The sequence below is a fragment of the Schistocerca serialis genome, chromosome 1, assembly GCF_023864345.2.
Source record: "Schistocerca serialis cubense isolate TAMUIC-IGC-003099 chromosome 1, iqSchSeri2.2, whole genome shotgun sequence".
NCBI lineage: Eukaryota > Metazoa > Arthropoda > Insecta > Orthoptera > Acrididae > Schistocerca > Schistocerca serialis.
In genome coordinates, this window is record NC_064638.1 from 759,351,012 (window position 1) to 759,367,783 (window position 16,772).

The window sequence follows — 16,772 nt, forward strand, 5'->3', positions numbered from 1 at the left end:
GACTACAATCTCATTAGAGATTAAGCACAAGTTCAAAAGTGAAAGAAAGCGATCGTGCCTTTTTAAAGACATGCTCCGTACCTGATTTACAGAAATGACGGAAATCTGTGTAACTGAAAGGGGATTTGAAACCATCTGTTACCAAATACAAATTCAGTGACTTAACCGCTGTGTCATTTCATTCGGTAACTATAATAGGAGCTAGGCTCATAAATCACCTCCAGATGCAAATACTCAATAAAACATTACACATTGCAATGAAACCAGCTCCGAACGTTTACTAAACTCAACACAATACCATCTGCAAATACTAAGAATACTACGTATGCCCTCACAGAAAGCATGCCCTCACCTGCATACCAGGAGGAGTCATTCCGGATGTGGAAAGGGTGCTTCCGGAAGCCATGAAGAGTAGAGTGCAGCAGACTGCAGGTGGTGGCCCGTGTCGGTACCAATGACGTGTGTCGCTTTGGATCGGAGGAGGTTCTCCCTGGTTTCGGGCGGTTAGCGGGAATGGTCAAGACGGCCGGTCTTGCTTCCGAGATTAAGGCGCTCATCATCTGCAGCATCGTCGACAGAACCGACTGTGGTCCTTTGGTGCAGAGCCGAATGGGGGGGTCTGAATCAGACGCTCAGGCGGTTCTGTGAGCGTGTGCGCTGCAGATTCCTTGACTTGCACCATCGGGTGGTGGGTTTCCGGGTTCCGCTTAATAGGTCAGGAGTCCACTACTCACAGGAGGCAGGTACGCAGGTAGCGGGGGCTGTGTAGAAGGGACTGGGCGGTTTTTTAGGTTAGAAGGTCTCAGGGAACCACAGAAGGAACGTCCGTCAGAAAGTGGGCAGGTAAAACACAGTAAGGTAGTTGTAGAAACGATTGGTTTGTAGTTGTAAATTGTCGTAGCTGTGTTGGGAAAGAACCAGAGCTCCAAGCCCTAACAGAAAGCACTGACGCTCAAATAGTTGTAGGTACAGACAACTGGCTAAAGCCGGAAATAAGTTCAGCCGAAATTCTTTCAAACGATCTAACAATGTTCAGAAAGGATAGATTAAATACAGTTGGTGGTGGGGTATTTATTGCTGTCTGAAGTAGTTTACCTTGTAGTGAAATTGAAGTAGATAGTTCCTGCGAAATAGTATGGGTAGAGGTTATGCTTCACAATCGGAGTAAACTATTAATTGGATTGGTTTGCCGACCCTCAGAAGGAATATTTGCTGAACAGTTCAAAGAAAACTTGAGTCTCATTTCAAATAGGTCCCCACTCATACAATTATAGTCGGTGGTGACTTCAATCTACCCTCAATATGCTGGAAAAATTAATACCGGCGGAGGCATAAAACGTCATCCGAAATTGTACTGAATGCTTTCTCAGAAAATTTTGAACAATTGGTTCATGAGCGCACTCGAAGCGTAAATGGTTCCGAAAGCATACTTCATCTCTTAGCAACAAATAATCCTGGACAAATAGGGAATATCATGATGAATACAGGGATTAGCGACCAGAAGGCAACTGCTGCTAGGCTGAACACCGTAGCACCTACAACGATCAAACATAAACACAAAGTACATCTATTTAAAAAAAAAGCTGATAAAAATGCTCTTAAGGTCTTTTTAAGAGACAGCCTCCTTTCCTTCCGATCCGATCACGTAAGCATAGAAAAGATGTGGAATGATTTCAAAGAGGTAGTACTGACGGCAATTTAGAGATATAGCCCACATAAGTTAATAAGTGATGGTACTGATCCCCATGGTACACAAAACGGGTTAGATCGCAGTTGCAGAAGCAACGAAACAGCATGCCAAATTTAAAAGAACGTAAAATCCCCAAGACTGGCAAAGTTTTGCAAAATTTCTAAATTTAGCGCGTACTTCAATGCGAGGTGCTTTTAATAATTTCCACAACGAAACTCTGTCTCGGAATCTGGCACAAAACCCAAAGAGATTCTCGCCATATGTAAAGCACACCAGTGGCAAGACGTAATCAATACCTTCTCTGCGCGATAACAACGGTGAAGTCACAGATGGCAGTGCCACTAAAGCAGTGTTATTAAACATAGTTTTCCGAAACTCCTTCACCAAAGAAGACGAAATAAATAACCCTGAATTCCATTCAAGAACAACTGCCAAAATGAGAACCATAGAAGTAGATATCCTCGGTGTAGCAAAGCAGCTTAAATCACTTAACAAAGGCTAAGCGTCCGGTCCAGATTGTACACCAATCAGTTTCCTTTCAGAGTATGCTGACACAAAAGTTCCATAATTTAGCAATTATATACAACCGCTCGCTCACAGAAATTTCCGTACCTAAAGACTGGAAAATTGCTCAAGTCACACAAATACTTAAAAAGGGAAATAGGAGTAATCCCCTGAATTACAGGTACATATTAGTGATGTCAAAATATGGTCTAGGCGTAGGGTCTTTAATTTATAACCAAACCGTCCTCAGTCCCAGGTTCGAAATACGCTACCGCTTTAATTTTAATTAATAATCAGCATTGGCCGCCGAAGACTTGTGGCATAATAAGTCACCCTCATTCTGCCAACGATCTTGTCAAAGAGGGAGGAGGGGCGGATAGAGGTTCAGGGCACTCTCTTGCCCTTGGGGTGGAAAACTGCCCCTAAAGGCGAATGAATCAGTAATGATCAACGGCATGAGGATGCAGAAGGAAACCACTGCATTAGTGACACGAAACGTGTATCCACAGGACATGTGGCCTGTAATTGATGAATTGTCATTATGATCTCTCCATCGCCAAAAGATTCCGGAATAGCCCCCCATTCGAATCTCCGGGAGGGGAATGCCAAGGGGGAGGTGACCATGAGAAAAAGTATGAGTAATCAACTAAAGGATATCGTTCTACGAGTCGGGGCGTGGAATTTCAAAAGCTTGAGCGTTGTAGGGAAGCTAGAAAATCTGAGAACAGAAATGCAAAGGTTTAAGGGGCCAGTGAAGTGAAATGGAATGAAGAGAAGGATTTCTGGTCAGATGAGTATAGGGTAATATTAACAGAAGCGAAAAATGGTATAACGGGAGCAGGATTCGTTATGATAGAAAGGTAGGGCAGAGAGTGTGTTACTGTGAGCAGTTCAGTGATAGAGTAATTCTTATCAGAATCGACAGCAAACCAACACCGACAATGATAGAACAGACTATGCATGCCGACGTCGCAAGCTGAACATGAAGAGATAGAGAAAGTAGATGAGGATATTGAAAGGGTGATACAATACGCAAAGGGAGATGAAAATGTAATAGTCGTGGGAGACTGGAATGCAGTTGCGGGGAAGGAGTAGAGGAAAAGGCTACAGGAGAATGTGGGCTTGGGTCAAGGAATGAGAGAGGAGAAAGACTAATTCAATTCTATAATAAATTTCAACTGATAATAGCGAGTACTCTGTTCAAGAATCAAAAGAGGAAGAGGTTTACTCGGAAAAGGCCGGGTGATACGGGAAAATTTCAGTTAGATTACATCATGGTAAGACAGATTCCGAAATCAAATTCTGTATTGTAAGACGTACCCAGGAGCAGACATAGACTCATATCACAATGTAGTAGTGATGAAGAGTAGGCTGAAGTTCAAGACATTAGTCAGGAAGAATCCATACGCAAAGAAGTGGGATACGAAAATACCAAGGAATAACGAGATAGCTTGAAGTTCTCTAAGGCTGTAGATACAGTAGGCAGTACAGTTGAAGAGGAATGGACATCTCCAAAAAAAAGGCATCACAGGAGTTGGAAAGAAAAACATATGTACAAAGAAGGTAACTGCGAAGAAACCGTGGATAACAGAAGATATATACTTCACCTGATCGATGAAAGAAGATAGTCCAAAAATGTTCAGGGAAATTCAGGAATACAAAAATACAAGTCTGTGAGGAATGAAATAAATAGGAAGTGCAGGGAAGAACGACGAAATGGCTGCATGGAAAAAGTGAAGAAATCGAAAAAGAAATGATTGTCAGAAGGACAGACTCAGCATGTAAGAAAGTCAAAACAATCTTCGGTGAAATGAAAAGTAAGGATGGTAATATTAAGAGTGCAACAGGAATTCCACTGTTAAATGCAGGGGAGCGGATGGATGGAAAGACTACACTGAAGGCCTCTATGAGGAGGAAGATTTGCGTGATGTGGCAGAAGAAGAAACAGGAGTCGATTTAGAAGAGATATGGGATCCAGTATTAGAATCAGAATTTAAAAGAGCTTTGGAGGACTTAAAATCAAATAAGGCAGAAGGGATCGATAACATTTCATCAGAATTTCTAAAATCATCGGGGGAAGTGGCAACAAAACGGCTGTTCACGTTGGCATGTAGATTGTACGAGCCTGGCAATATACTATCTGACTTTCGGAGAAACATCATCCACAGAATTCCGAAAGCTGACAAGTGCGGGAACTACCGCACAATCAGCTTAACAGCCCATGCATCCAAGTTATTGACAAGAATAATATATCGAAGAGTGGAAAAGAAAATTGAGGATGTGTTAGATGACGATCAGTTTGGCTTTAGGAAAAGTAAAGGAAAGTAAAGGCACCAGAGAAGTAACTCGGACTGTGCGATTGATAACAGAAGCAAGGCTAAAGAAAAATCGAAACACGTTCATAGGATGTGTCGATCTGCGAAAAGCGTTTGACGAAGTAAAATGGTGCAAGATGTTCGCAATTCTGAGAAAAGTAGGAGAAAGCTATAGAGAGAGACGGGTAATATACAATATGTACAAGAACCAAGAGGGGAGAACAAGAGCGGACGACCAACAACGAAATGCTCGGATTAAAAAGGGTGTAAGACAGGGATGTCGTCTTTCCCCGCTAATGTTCAATCTGTACGTAGAAGAAACAATGATGGAAATAACAGAAAGGTTCAGGGGTGAAATTAAAATGCAAGTTGAAAAGGTATCAATGATACAATTCGCTGATGACTTTGCTATCCTGAGTGAAAGTGAGGAAGAAATACGTGATCTGCTGAGTGGAGTGAACCGACTAATGAGTACAGAATATGGACTGAGAAGAAATCGAAGAAAGACGGAAGTAATGAGAAGTAGCAGAAATGGGAACAGCAAGAAACTTAACATCAGGATTGATGGTTACGAAGTACATGAGATTAAGGAATTATTCTATTTGGGCAGTTAAATAACCCATGAAGGGCGGAGCAAGGAGGACATCAAAGGCAGACCGGCTCTGGCAAAAAGGTTATTCCTGGCCAAGAGACGTCTACTAGCATCAAATATAGGCCTTAATTTGAGGAAACATTTCTGAAAATATACGCATGGAAAACAGCATTGTATGGTAGTGAAACATGGACTGTGGGAAAACTGGAACAGAAGAGAATCGAAGCATTTGAGATGTGGTGCTACAGACGAATGTGGATATTAGGTGGACTGATAAGGTAAGGAATGAGGAGGTTCTGCGCAGAATCAGAGAGTAAAGGAATTTGTGGAAAACACTGACAAGGAGAAGGGTCAGGATGATAGGAGAACAGTTAATACATCAGGGGCTGACTTCCATGGTACTAGAGAGAGCTGTAGAGGGCATAAACTGTAGAGGAAGAATGGAATACATCCAGCAGATAATACGGGACGTAGGTTGCAAGTGCTGCTCTGAGATGAAGAGGTTGGCACAGGAGAGAAATTCGTGGCGGACCGCATAAAACCATTTGAAAGAGTGATGACTCAAAAAAAAAAAAAAAGAAAAAAAAGAGAAATCACTAACGCCGATTTTCAGTAGGGTTTTGGAACATATACTGTGTTCGAACATTATGAATTACCTCGAAGAAAACGATTTATTGTCAGCACGGATTCAGAAAACCTCGTTCTTGTGAAACAAAACTAGCTTTTTATACTCATGAAGTAATGGGTGCTATCGACAGGGGGTGTCAAATTGATTCCATACTTTTAGATTTCCAGAAGGTTTTCGACACCGTTCCTCACAAGTGTCTTCTAACTAAACTGCGTGTCTATGGAATATCACCTCAGTTGTGCGACTGGATTCGTGATTTTCTGTCAGAAAGCTCACACTTCGTAGTAATAGACGGAAAGTCATCGAGTAAAACAGAAGTAATATTCGGCGCTCCCCAAGGAAGTGTTATAGGCCCTCCATTATTCCTCATCTATATTAACGACACAGGAGACATTCTGAGTTCCCCAGTTAGATTGCTTGCGGATGATGCTGTCATTTACCGTCTTGTAAAGTCATCAGGCGACCAAAACAAATTGCAAAATGATGATGCCGGCAGGGGTGGCTGAGAGGTTCCAGGGGCTACAGTCTGGAACCGCGCGACCGCTACGGTCACTGGTTCGAGTCCTGCCTCGGGCATGGATGTGTGTGATGTCCTTAGGTTAGTTAGGTTTAAGTAGTTCTAAGTTTTAGGGGACTGATGACCTTAGAAGTTAAGTCCCATAGTACTCAGAGCCATTTTTTGCAAAATGATTTAGATAAGATATCTGTATGGTGCGAAAAGTGGCAATTGACCCTGAAAAAAAGAAAAGTTATTCACATGAGCACTAAAAGAAATCCGCTAAATTTGGATTACGCGTTAAGTCACACAAATCTTAAGGCTGTAAATTCAACTAAATACTTAGGGATTACAATTACAAATAACATAAATGGAACGATTACATAGATAATGTTGTGGGTAGAGCAAACCAAAGACTGCGATTCATTGGCAGAATACTTAGAAAGTGCAACAGGTCTATTAAAGAGACAGCTTTCACCACGCTTGTCCGCTCTGTTCTGGAGTATTGCTGTGCGGTGTGGGATCCGCATCTGGTGAGACTGACGGATGACATCAAATAAGTTCAAAGAAGGGCGGCTCGTTTCCTACTATCGCGAAACAGGGGAGATAGTGCCACAGACATGATACTTGAATTGGAGAAACAGTCATTAAAACAAAGGCGTTTTTCGTTCCGACGGGATCTTCTCATGAAACGTCAATCGCCAGTTTTCTCGTCCAATTGCGAAAACATTCTGTTGGCACCCACCTACATCGTCACGATAAAATAAGGGAAATCAGGGCTCGCACAGAAAAATTTAAAGTGCTCGCTTTTCCCGCATGCCGTTCAAGAGTGAACGGTAGAGAGACAGCTTGAAGGTGGTTCATTGAATCCTCTGCCAGGCACTTTATTTTAAGTAGCAGAGTAATCACGTAGATATAGATGTAGATATATAAACGATTTAGGAGACAATCTGAGCAGCCGTCTTTGATTGTTTGCAAATGATGCTGTCGCTTATCCTGTTGTATTGTCGTCAGAATATCAAAACAAATTGCAAAACTATTTAGAAAAGCCACCCTTATGGTGCGAAAATCGACAATTGACCCTAAATAACGAGGTCATCAACATGAGTGCTCAAAGGTTACTTTGGTTACACGACAAATCGATCAAATTTAAAGGCCGCAAATTCAACTAAATACCTATGAATTACAATTACGAGAAACTTAAATTGGGAAGTACAGACCTAGAAAATGTTGTGGGGAAGGCGAACCGACTGCGTGTTATTAGCAGAACACCTAGAAGAAGCAACAGATCTACTACAGAGACTGCCTACACTAGGCTTGTCCGTCCTCTTTTGGAGCAGTGCTGCACCGTGCGGAATCCTTACCGGATAGGATTAACGGAGTACACCGAGAAAGTTCAAAGAAAGGCAGTTCTTCTTGTATTATCGAGAAACGGGAGAGAGTGTCACGGCCACGATACGGCATTTGGAGTGGACATCATTAAAACACAGGCGTTTCTCATTGCGGTGGAATCTCATCACGAAATTTCCATCACCAACTTTCTCCTCCGAATGCGAAAATATTTTTTGGATGTCGATCTTCATAGGGAGTAACCATCATCGTAATAAAATATGGGAAATCAGGATTCAAATGGTTCAAATGGCTCTGGGCACTATGCGACTTAACTTCTGAGGTCATCAGTCCCCTAGAACTTAGATCTACTTAAGCCTAACTAACCTAAGGACATCACAAACATCCATGCCCGAGGCAGGATTCGAACCTGCGACCGCAGCGGTCGGTCGGCTCCAGACTGTAGCGCTTAGAACCGCACACCCACTCCAGCCGGCGGGAAATCAGGGCTCGCATGGAAATATATAGTGGTTCTTTTCTTCACAGCGCTGTACAAGCGTGAATAATAGACATTGTTGTGAAGGTGATTCGATGAACCCTCTGACAGGCACGTAAGTGCGATTTTCGGAGAAGCGATGCAGAGGTAGATGAATTGGCTGTGCTTTCATTTCCGAACGGTTCGTGTAGTGTCAACGGCACTCTGTCAGCATTCGAGGAAGGGAATCCACCAGACAACGACCGAACTGTTTCTATTCAATCTATGTACGTCGTTTTCCAGTCTCCACTATATAAAGATTCCAAATATTTCAAAAACCAAAATACACAGAACCATCTTCAACAATTTGCAGCATATAATAATTAATTAAGCACATTATTCTGTCAAATTAAGGGTGTGTTGGCGGACAAGGAATTCTGGTCACGGAGACAAGTTTCACCTCCAAAGTAAGCAGACACACATTGATCAACGTCACGCTAACAGCGGTAATGCCAGAAAAGTGTTCCCGTTTATAAGCTGACCGCTATAAACAGGTTATTTCACAAAATTGGAACTAAGTAAATCGGATGATCAGGAAAGATCTTTGGTCAACCTAATAAAAATAAAAAAAACTGTGAAATCTTATGGGACTTAACTGCTAAGGTCATCAGTCCCTAAGCTTACACACTACTTAACCTAAATTAGCCTAAGGACAAACACACACACCTATGCCCGAGAAGGACTCAAACCTCCACCGGGACCAGCCGCATCTTAACCTTAACAGCATCTTTAGAATTGGATACTGTGTCGGTTCATTTCTAGACTAGATGTATCATAGAGATTTAGGAACACTCGGACACGATGCAGAACAGTGAAAAGGCATAGCTGTAAGCAGTTTACCCACTGTAAATGTACCACAGACAAGCAGTTTGCCTCTCGTCTCCAGTCAGTATATTAAATTACATTTTACGGATCCTAAAATGTAGACTTTCACGGCGGAAATGTCATGTCCATTATAACAATCGGGGCTGTTATGCCGTGGTCGGTTGATGAATTCTGTGTCAATTCCCGACGTTCCGTCCCCGTCTGCGGAGGACATCTTCAAGTGGGTCTGTAGCTCAATGGAAGCTCCAACACACCCCTCGGTCGCTACTGACCTCAGTATTTTACGGATCGTATCCTATGGATCCTGTCGAGTCTCTGGCGAGTGAAAAGATGTCACATGAATTTCACCATAGTCAATAACATTCAACATTAGTTCTAACAATCCGTGTGAAAATACTTTTATGTAGAAGAGAAGTAGTTGGCCTCCATGAACTAACTAAATTCAGTCTTAAACAGCTCCGTATTTCGCTGAGACATTAAATATGCCCTGGTAGATAGTTGAGCACATGTAAAGCAATATATCTCCTTCTTCTAAAATGAAGGCAAAAATCGCAATACCAAAAAATAATTAATATAGATTAAAGAAATTTAATGAATACATTTGTCTAGGCAACATATTTAAGTGATTAATACTGCAAGATGATAAGTTAATGTAAGCGTGAGATAAGCCATTGAAAACGTGAAATGCTGGTACATTAATAACCGGTGTAGCCGCCAGAATGGCGAATGCAAGCATGCAAACGCGCGTGCATTGTGTTGTACAGGTGCCGGATGTCAGTTTGTGGGATGGAGTTCCATGCCTGTTGCACTGGGTCGGTCAGTACAGGGATGGTTAATGCTGTTTGTGGATGACGCTGGAGTTATCTTCCTGTGATGTCCCATATGTGCTCCAGTGAGGACAGGATGATCGAGCAGGCCAAATCGTCGACGCTCTGTAGGGCATGTCGGGTTACAACAGCGGTATGTGGACGAGCGTTATCCTGTTGGAAAACACCGCCTATATGCAGTTCATGAACGGTAGCAGAACTGGTCGAATCACCAGACTGACTTACAAATTTGCAGTCAGAATGTATGGGATAACCATGGGAGTGTGCCTGCTGTCATACGATAACGCAGACCTGACCGTAATTCCAAGTGTAGGTCCAGTGTGACTAGGAAGCAAACAGGTAGGTTGCAGATCCTCAACTGGCCTCTTTTTAACCAACGCACTGCCATCACTGGCACTAAGGCAGAACCAGCTTTCATCAGTGAACACAGCAGACCTCCATAATGAGCTCCAGTGAGCTCTCGCTTGACACCATTGTAAGCACAATGTCGGTGGCTTGGGGTAAGTGGAATGTGCGCTACAGGGCGTCTGTGTCAGAGCTGTCCTTGAACTAACCTATTTGTAACAGTTCGACGTGTTGCTATTGTGCCAATTGCCCCTCAAATTGCCACTGCAGATATAGTACGATCAGCCGGTTAATATTAGCTGGAGGCATGCAATTTACAAAAAAAGGAGGTGAGGAGTGCCTCATTCCACTTGGCAATTGCGAGGCGAAGGATACAGAAAATGTGACTGACAAAAAAGTCAATCGTGCGCAAACGGAGGAGAAAGCGAAATGAAACTTCAGTAATTGAGAGGGTACATTATATTATTTCAATAATTATACATTGAAGAGCCAAAGAAACTGGAACACATGCCTAATATCGAGTAGGGCCCCGCGAGCACGCGGAAGTGCCGCAACACGACGTGGCACGGACTCGACTAACGACTGAAGTAGTGCTGGAGAGAACTGACACCATGAATCCTCCAGGGTTGTTCACAAATTCGTAAGATTTGGAGGGGGTGGAGATCTCTTCTGAACAGCACATTGCAAGGCATCCCAGATATGCACAATAATGTTCATGTCTGCGGAGTCTGGTGGCCAGCGAAAGTGTTTAATCTCAGACGGGTGTTCCTGGAGCCACACTGTAGCAATTATGGACGTGTCGGTCTCGCATTGTCCTGCTGGAATTTCCCAAGTCCGTCGGAATTCACACTGGACATGAATGGATGCACGTGGTCAGACAGGATGCTTACGTCCGTGTCACCTGTCAGCGTCCATGGATGCATGAAGTTGTCTCTAGACCCGTACACGTCCATCCGCTCCATACAATTTGAAACGAGACTCGACCGAACAGGCAACATATTTCCAGTCATCAAAAGTCCAATGTGAAACTTCTTGGCAGATTAAAACTGTGTGCCGGACCGAGACTCGAACTCGGGACCTTTGCCTTTCGCGGGCAAGTGCTCTACCGTCTGAGCTACCCAAGCACGACTCACGCCCCGTCCTCACAGCTTCAATTCCGCCAAAACCTCGTCTCCTACGATTCTCAGTCATCGTTGGTACTGATCTCACAGACTCTTTTTCCAGCCGCAGCGATGTCGGAGATTTGATGTTTTACCGAATTCCTGATATTCACGGTACACTTGTGAAGTGGTCGAACGCTAAAATCCCAATTCATCGCTACCTGGGAGATGCTGCGTCCCATCACTCGCGCGCCGATTATAGCACCACAGTGAAACTCACTTAAATCTTGATAAGCTTCCATTGTGGTAGCAGTAACCGATCTAACAACTGTGCCAAACACTTGTAATCTTATATAGACGTTGCCGACCGTAGCGCCGTATTCTGCCTGTTTACATATATCTGTAATTGAGTATGCATGCCTATACCATTTTCTTTGGCACTTCATTGAGCTCACTTATAAGTATGAAGAACGCACAGATTCGGTTGGAAAGAGTGTAATAAAGTCATTGTATTGTAGCCAGAGGCAAGCTGGGGCACAACTGCTGTAACCGGCACAGAGCTGGACGTGACGTCCGAGCTGGACCCGCTCATGTTCTACCGCTGACAGATCTGTGGGTCTTGTTGGCCATGGTGGTCCCTCAACACCAGGCAGATACATTGTTCGAACGAACAGTGTCCTGTCTAAAAATGGCACCAGGATACTATCGCATGAGAGGTGACACGTGACGATGCAGCATAGCTGTGACTAATCGTTGTACAGTCAGAGCGCCCTCAGTCACTACGAGCCGTGATCTGAAGTCGTACCTAATGGCACCCACACCATGACGCCAGGAATTAAATCGCTGTGCCTGTCCGAAACAGAGGGAGAATGACACCTCTCCATAGCTCGCCGCCATACTCGCCGTCTATAACGATCTGGTATAATCCAGAACTGCGATTCATCCCTGAACACAATGCAATGCAGTTCATCAACCATCATGTTTCGCAATCATGGCAGCACTACAAAGACAGCCATTTGTGATGTGGTAACGCCAGTTTACGGATGGGACGGCAATTGCCTAGCCGGCCGGGCTGGCCAAGCGGTTCTAGGCGCTACAGTCTGGAATCACGTGACCGCTACGGTAGCACGTTCGAGTCCTGCCTCGGGCATGGATGTGTGTGATGTTCTAAGGTTAGTTAGACGTAAATAGTTCTAAGTTCTAGGGGACTGATGACCTCAGAAGTTAAGTCCCATAGTGCTCGGAGCTTTTTTTTTTTTTTTTTTTGTTACCAGTTACCTAGTCCGGCTGCAGCTAGTCTCATACCAACGGTACGGATCACGCATAATTTTGCAAGGAGTCCATTGCTAATTCTTCGAGGGCAGGGGCAGATGTGAAGGAGCTAAGGAGCTACAATGTGCTTGGCGCACAACGAGCTGTCCTTTATCGCACTACTGTCACATCTGAATTTCCCATAAATACGGATTCTGCACGATTCGACCAGCCGCCAAAATGGTGAGACACAATGAGACCCCTTTCAAACGCCGGGAGGTACTGCCTCGCCGTGGCAACTCCATTTCCTTCACAGGATCACTCAACATCTGACGCTGCTCATGTCCCTTATACACAGTGTGTCCCAATTGCGTTAGATTTTTGGATATGCAAAACAATAGTCATGGATTATGTTTACAAAAACACTGCATTTATTCAAAATAATCTCCACCTGAACCAAAACACAGCTGAAATCGCTTTAAAAGTGTTATTCAACAGTCACCGTAGTCCATATTTGGAGTTGCATTTAGTACTGCAGTAAATTTTTCTTGGATGTCCATAACTGCGTCATAATGGTGTTCTTTCATTGCCAACTTCAATTTGGAGAACAAACAGAAGTCGGCTGGAACGAAATCTGACGAATGCGGTGGGCGATCCACTACTGTGACTCATTTTCTGGCCAAAAAACATGTGCACAATCTCCGCTTTAGGGGTTGGGGCGTCGTCATGGAGGAGTAGCCATGAACCTTCCTCTCGATATTCAGGTCAAATTCGACCAGTTCTCGCCCACAAACTCTGGAAGACTCGAAACATGTTGCCTCACTGCTACACCGCCATTTTCCGTCAAGTGTGAGACATGCACTGTTACATTCACGGCCAGGATGCCAGCTGCAGCAGTGATACACTACTGGCCATTAAAATTGCTACACCACGAAAATGACGTGCTACAGACGCGAAATTTAACAGACATGAAGAAGATGCAGTGATATGCAAATGATTAGCTTTTCAGAGCATTCACACAAGGTTGGTGCCGGTGGCGACACCTACATCGTGCTGATATGAGGAAAGTTTCCAATCGATTTCTCATACACGAACAGCAGTTGACCGGCGTTGCCTGGTGAAACGTTGTTGTGATGCCTCGTGTAAGGAGGAGAGATGCGTACCATCACGTTTCCGACTTTGATAAAGGTCGGATTGTAGCCTATCGCGATTGCGGTTTATCGTATCGCGACATTGATTCTCGCGTTGGTCGAGATCCAATGACTGTATGACTGTTAGCAGAATATGGAATCGGTGGGTTCAGGAGGGTAATACGGAACGCTGTGCTGGATCCCAACGGCCTCGTATCACTAGCAGTCGAGATGACAGGCATCTTATCCGAATGGCTGTAACGGATCGTGCAGCCACGTCTCGATCCCTTAGTCAACAGATGGGGACGTTTGCAAGACAACAACCATCTGCACGAACAGTTCGACGACGTTTGCAGCAGCATGGACTATCACCCCGGAGACCATGGCTGCGGTTACCCTTGACGATCGATCACAGACAGGAGCGCCTGCAATGGACTACTCAACGACGAACCTGGGTGAACGAATGGCAAAACGTCATTTTTTCCGATGAATCAAGGTTCTGTTTACAGCATCAGATGAATCGAGGTTCTGTTTACAGCATCATGATGGTCGCATCCGTGTTTGGCGTCATCGCGGTGAACGCACATTGGAAGCGTGTATTCGTCATCGCCATACTAGCGTATCACCCCGCGTGATGGTATGGGGTGCCATTGGTTACACGTTTCGGTCACCTCTTGTTCGCATTGACGGCACTTTGAATAGTGGACGTTACATTTCACATGTGATACGACCCGTGGCTCTACCCTTCATTCGATCCCTGCGAAATCCTACATTTCAGCAGGATAATGCACGACCGCATGTTGCAGGTCCTGTGCGGGCCTTTCGGATACAGAAAATGTTCGACTGCTGCCCTGACCAGCACATTCTCCAGATCTCTCACCAATTGAAAACGTCTGGTCAATGGTGGCCGAGCAACTGGCTCGTCACAATACGCCAGTCACTCCTCTTGATGAACTGTGGTATCGTGTTGAGGCTGCATGGGGAGCTGTACCTGTACACGCCATCCAAGCTCTGTTTGACTCAATGCCCAGGCGTGACAAGGCCATTATTACGGCCAGAGGTGGTTGTTCTGGGTACTGATTTCTCAGGATCTATGCACCCAAATTGCGTGAAAATGTAATCACATGTCAGTTGTAGTATATTTGTTCAATGAATACCCGTTTATCATCTGCATTTCTTCTTGATGTAGCAGTTTTAATGGCCAGTAGTGTTGCTCTTTGACTTACTGCACAGCTGTTTTAGAAACATCAAAGATGGCAACGCCGCAAGTTGTTACGAGACAGCATTGCAGTTTGGGATTTCACACATGCGGTCGTAACTGGGACACGTTGTGTATACTCTACCAGGCCTGATAACAGCACTATACACCAACAATACTAACGCCCTTTGGCAGCCGTTCTACTTGTTGTTGTTGTTGTTGTTGTGGTCCTGAGACTGGTTTGCTGCAGCTCTCCATGCTACTCTATCCTGTGCAAGCTTCTTCATCTCCCAGTACTTACTGCAACCTACATCCATCTGAATCTGCTTAGTGTATTCATCTCTTGGTCTCCCTCTACGATTTTTACCCTCCACGCTGCCCTCCAATGCTAAATTTGTGATCCCTTGATGCCTCAAAACATGTCCTACCAACCGGTCCCTTCTTTTTGTCAAGTTGTGCCACAAACTCCTCTTCTCCCCAATTCTATTCAATACCTCCTCATTAGTTATGTGATCTACCCATCTAATCTTCCGCATTCTTCTGTAGCACCACATTTCGAAAGCTTCTATTCTCTTCTTGTCCAAACTATTTATCGTCCATGTTTCACTTCCATACATGGCTACACTCCATACAAATACTTTCAGAAACGACTTCCTGACATTTAAATCTATACTCGATGTTAACAAATTTCTCTTCTTCAGAAACGATTTCCTTGCCATTCCCAGTCTACATTTTATATCCTCTCTACTTCGACCACCATCAGTTATTTTACTCCCTAAATAGCAAAACTCCTTTACTACTTTAAGGGTCTCATTTCCTAATCTAATTCCCTCGGCATCACCCGATTTAATTCGACTACATTCCATTATCCTCGTTTTGCTTTTGTTGATGTTCATCTTATGTCCTTCTTTCAAGACACTGTCCATTCCGTTCAACTGCTCTTCCAAGTCCTTTGCTGTCTCTGACAGAATTACAATGTCATCGGCGAACCTCAAAGTTTTTGGTGGTGGTGGTTAGTGTTTAACGTCCCGTCGACAACGAGGTCATTAGAGACGGAGCGCAAGCTCGGGTTAGGGAAGGATTGGGAAGGAAAGCGGCCGTGCCCTTTCAAAGGAACCATCCCGGCATTTGCCTGAAACGAGTTAGGGAAATCACGGAAAACCTAAATCAGGATGGCCGGAGACGGGATTGAACCGTCGTCCTCCCGAATGCGAGTCCAGTGTGCTAACCACTGCGCCACCTCGCTCGGTCACAAAGTTTTTATTTCTTCTCCATGAATTTTAATACCTATTCCGAATTTTTCTTTTGTTTCCTTTACTGCTTGCTCAATATTCAGATTGAATAACATTGGGGGGAGGCTACAACCCTGTCTCCCTTCCCAACCACTGCTTCCCTTTCATGCCCCTCGACTCTTGTAACTGCCATCTGGTTTCTGTACAAATTGTAAATAGCCTTACGCTCCCTGTATTTTACTTGTGACAGAGAAATGCAGCTCTAGTCATTCGCATACCCGCCGCAGGATTGTATGTGTACAAGGCTACATTTACGTCCGACTTTGTCTTCTCAGTGCTTCCATTTCTTTGTAAAATGTAGACTTTCTTGGACGGAATTGTCACAGTTAATAAAATATTCCGGACTACTATGCCGTGGTCTAAAGGATTTCACTTCATTTCTTTGTCAGGCAGTGTAGACCACTTGTGCCGCCTGTGCCTGCAGACCTCTCTCCATTAGCAGCTCTGCAGTGCGGGTGTCTGGCAGGCAGAGCCAGCGGCAGTGGACGTGCCATCCTGGTGACCAGCACCCGCGCTGGCGCCAGCGGCAGACAGCGCAGCCAGGCCGCTGCGGCGCTCCTCCTCGTGGCGCACATAGCTGCTGCTAGCTAGAGACGCCCTCGGCTTGCGTCACGCACCTTTGTTCCCGAGCCGCCGCAAAAGCGCGAAATTTCTCCGCGCCTACCGGTGGCGTCACCCCGCCAGTGTTAGCACGCTGTGTTCTGAGTTCCGCCAC